The sequence below is a fragment of the Limulus polyphemus genome, unplaced genomic scaffold, assembly GCF_000517525.1.
Source record: "Limulus polyphemus unplaced genomic scaffold, Limulus_polyphemus-2.1.2 Scaffold910, whole genome shotgun sequence".
Classification (NCBI taxonomy): domain Eukaryota; kingdom Metazoa; phylum Arthropoda; class Merostomata; order Xiphosura; family Limulidae; genus Limulus; species Limulus polyphemus.
The window spans coordinates 297,002-301,605 of NW_013666520.1; the positions used below are offsets into that span (position 1 = coordinate 297,002).

General features: G+C 33.6%; 1 protein-coding gene across 1 annotated transcript in view; it reads left to right on the forward strand.

Annotated features, from left to right (window-relative positions):
* The first annotated feature begins 3,275 nt into the window (after positions 1 to 3,275).
* LOC111086190 overlaps positions 3,276 to 4,604 on the forward strand; it is a 26,506-nt gene continuing 25,177 nt past the window's right edge. Inside the window, exon 1 of the mRNA XM_022388049.1 lies at positions 3,276 to 3,411. The gene's annotated coding sequence lies outside the window, so the exon portion shown is untranslated. The remainder of the gene's footprint in view (positions 3,412 to 4,604) is intronic.

The following is a 4,604-nucleotide window of genomic DNA, read 5'->3' on the forward strand; positions in this document are numbered from 1 at the left end:
CTCATTGACAGAAAAAACAGAGCCTCCCATCTAAAAATCATTGATAAAGATATTATAGAATATATGAATAAAAAACAAGTTTCTTCATATGTGAAAACGATGGTTTATAAAGAACGTTTATCCTTACCATACTTAGGTGTACAATCATTTAGAGTTAAGACACAATTAAAGACTTTAGGTCATAGAATTCATTCACAACTTCAGTTACAAACCAGTATACAGGATTAAAGACGTTTTTTTTATTTGAAAATAATAGTCCAAAATTACAGAACTCTAAACTTGTATATTTGTATTCATATCCTAGAAGTAATGCTTGGTATGTTTTATCTACGGTAAGAACTTTAAAAGGTCAGAAAGAGGGAGCTTTCAAATCTGAGATCGCAAAATACTTCAAATATAAAATTACATGCATTAAAAGACTGTGATTTACCTCCGGAACAAACAAATTTAAAGATCTAGTGATATGAAAAAAAAAACACAATAACACTAATAAGTAAGTTGAAATCGGAATTAAATATAGTAAATAGTGCCTCTGAATTACCGTTATTTAATGAGAGTTAAATAACTTGGTGGTTACTTAGGTTTTAATTCAATTAAAAAAAAGATAAAGGGTAGCATTTTTATGTTTGTTTTGGCGCCATCTTTTGTCAAGTTTTGTACTTACGTTCTTATGTATTATTTTATCTTTCGAGCAACTTCATTGTTTGTGCTTTATTTCTTGCTAAATTGTTTGGAGTTTGTTAGAAAGATAAGATGAAAATTTTGCAAGTTTTTATGTTATGGTAACAACAGTATCATGTAAAATGCTTGGCCTTTTCGGATCGAAATATCACCGCTTCAGGCCTCATACTTCCACCAGCAACTCCTCAACAGATACTGTGAGTATGTGACACATTCAGGTTGGGGCAACACATGGACACTTCTCAAATTCAACCAAATCTCATCCCATAATGACCCGATCTTGCCATATAAAAGCCAAGAGAGAATAGGAACTTAACATGCATAAGTTCATTTGAGCAGAAAAGCTTATGTGTATACAACAACTTGCCAAGGTTTAAACTTGTGACGCCTCGGGGACTCGTCTGTCCATAGCTGCTCCCACTGGTTGCTGGAGGAACATTTAACTGAGGCTACGTTGATTTCATCAGAGAGAATGTCTGTCCATATTTAAATATTAGTTGAGTTTGCAATGAGGTAAATGCTGACACTTAACAACAGCTCAAATTGAAGTTGGGATTAAAATGGCCTCATTGGTATATATCTTTACGAATTTTCATCTACCGGTAAAAGAGATGTCAAAAGCTCTGAAACATGAAAGAAACACAAAAAAACTCTTCGGTATGATCACATAATATTAATTATGGTCTGGACCCACGGACTGTCATCCTATTGTTTCCCAGATAATTTAAGGTAAAATTTAAAAGGAATCTCCCCCTTGTAGGTTCTAAAGAATCTTTAATATATCAGAAATCAATCCTCTGTTTGTTTTATTTAGTTTTGTCAAGGTCGAATAACAAATATATACCAGTTAGAAAGGGTTTAAGTAGCTTCAGAGAAACATACATAGAAATATTTTCTTCATGTTTTAAGTTGTGTGCACAAACAAAGCAAAAAACAAACAAACAAAAAAAAGGTTAGGGGTATCAAGGTCACCCCCCCCCAGTGGAACAGTGGTATGTCTGCTGACTTACAACGCTAGAAACCAGGTTTCGATACCCGTGGTGGGCAGAGCACAGGTAGCTTATTGTATAACTTTGTGCTTAACTTCAAACAAACACACCTTATGCACAGCGGTATGTCTATGGACTTACACTGCTAGAAACAGGGTTTCGATACCTGTAACGGGCAGGGCACAAATATCCCTTTGTGTAGCATTGTACTTGATAACAAATAACAACAATCAAGGCCACCAAACTTACGATATCTGTGTTAATTAATAGAAGCCAAAACTTAATACATCTTTGTAAGTTTGTTTTAGATTGTTCTTACTGACAGAATCACGTAAAGCAAGCGTTAACAGGACATACTTGCCCATGCAAACTTAAATATAAAAAATTTCACCATCTCCTGTTTATTGCCCCTCCTCCCCCAGTGGCTCAGTGGTAAATCTGCGTCCTCGCACTGCTAAAAATTGGGTTTCGATACTCGTTGTGGACAGCGCACAGATCGTCCGTTGTGTAGCTTTGTGCTTTAAAACAAACAAACAAAACAAAAAATCCTGTATTATGAGGGAGCGTCTCACGGAGACACAAGCGCCATAGATGTACACGTAATAAGGAGTTAAACATAACTTGATTCCGTATCAATATATAGCCATCGTTTCATTTATATGTCGTGGTGTTGCTCGTTCATCTCTTACATCTTTTTTAACTTTTTCATGCATTTCAAGAAACATTTAACTCAATGACTCAATAAAGTTATTTATATGCATACACATACACACACACACATATATATATATAGCACGACATTCTACGTGGTGAGTTTTTACATATACCATGACATTAAATATGTCAGATTTCTAAATTTACATGTACCTCAACATTATATAGGTAAATTTCCATATATAAATACATATCACGATATTATACAGGTAAATTTCTGTATATATACCACGACATTACACAGGTAAATTTCTGTATATATATCACGAAATTCTACACAATAAATGTCTATACATACTACAACTTCTACATGGTGAATTTCTATGTAAGTATATATATATACAAAGACATTCTAAATGTTCAATATATACATTTATGTATAGAATGATATTATCCCTAGTAAATTTCTACATACACCACAACATTATACCTGGTGAATATCAATCCCTGACTATCCAGTGAAGAGATGTTACGCTGAAGAAATTGCAGAATATTTTGCTATACAAATGACGTAGTGTACGTTGACTCTTTATTAAAACTAAACAGGTAAGTCCAAGGTATACAGTGGTGGCAAAGCTGAGACACACGAGGTGATATTTCCAAAGCACTTACGGTAGTATTAAAAGAAATAAACACATATAGTATGATAGTTTCTAACTAGATGAGTACAGAGCATGTATAACTGGTACAAATTGAGTAAAATAGTTGAAATACTTTTTCTTGTACTTATGACCTTTAATATTCTCTCACAGTAATGTGTATCTATATGTATTTGCCACACTGATAAGATAGTGTCTTCGTCTACATTACAGTGTAAGATTGCGTCTCGCAAGACTTGGTACGTGATTGTGTTTAGGTGAATAGCGTGCTTATATAATGTGAAGGGAGATTCCACTGGTCTGTTTTCTATATGAAGGTGTCATAGGTATAAAAAACTGAGATTTTGAACGACATTACACTGTATCCACAGTTGATGAATCGTTATTTTTCTCCTGAAATTTAACTCAACTTGATTTTGTAAGAGCAGGTAAGTGTTCAACGTTTATTTACATGAAAGTTTTGTAGCGTATTTACTTGAGGTTTGTCAGTAATCATTTCGTTACTGGCGATGATTCTAAAATACTTGAAACCGATGCTCACAGTCTTAAAGCCGTAATTCGAGGTAAATTAGCAATTGGATTGAATTGGTTAAAATTCATACAGAGACTTGACATAAGTAAACAGAAAATCCTGCTTGCGAAAAATAAAATTTGGCATCAACATTATTCATGCCTGTTCTCCCGTCATTTCGAAAGTGAATGGTGAGCTTTGCCTGCGGACGCAGCTTTTCAAACTGGAGACAGACGAACGCGCGGACAGACACCACGGTTCGCAATGTATGTAAAATTTTATCGTAGGTCTGGCCTTGCTGTTTGTAACGAAGTCTATCCTTTTTGATGTAAATATTAATGTAACTGCTTAGATAATGTTTACGTTTACATTATATATACGCAGGAACATATATATATATATACATAAATACATGTAAAGATAGAGATATATATAGAAGTTGAAACTTTCCTTCAATATTTTCAACATTCATGAGAAATGATTTATAGTGTTGTAACTCTATGTTTCAAAGTGCACATGTGTGTAAAGTTGTCTAGTGTTGTGAATGTATACTGCCCTGTGTTTACGTTAACCTCAACTATACTGACGCAAAAACTAATATTGACGAGCCTTTCATTGTAAGGTTATTAAGTACTGTACCAAACAAATCATATAAAGGAAAGCTAATCCTTGTTATTTATACACGTATGATTTCTAGAACGATTGAACAAATTGGACGAAGTTATCATATTTCTAGATTTCTAAACGGTTCAAGTCTGACGTTATTGTTAATGCAGTAATATCTTTATAAAGCTGTACGTTTTACAAGTAAAATAACTCGTGTACTAACACCATTCTATCCCGGATAGTAGGCCAAGCTGAAATTTCGTTTTGTACATTAAAAGTACTCGAACATAGTAATAGTGTGACTAATACAATAATCCTCCAATAGACAAGTATCTCTAATACAATAATCATTCAATAGACAAGTATCTCTAATACAATAATCATTCAATAGACAAGTATCTCTAATACAATAATCCTCCAATAGACAAGTATCTCTAATACAATAATCCTCCAATAGACAAGTATCTCTAATACAATAATCCTCCAATAGACAAGTATCTCTAA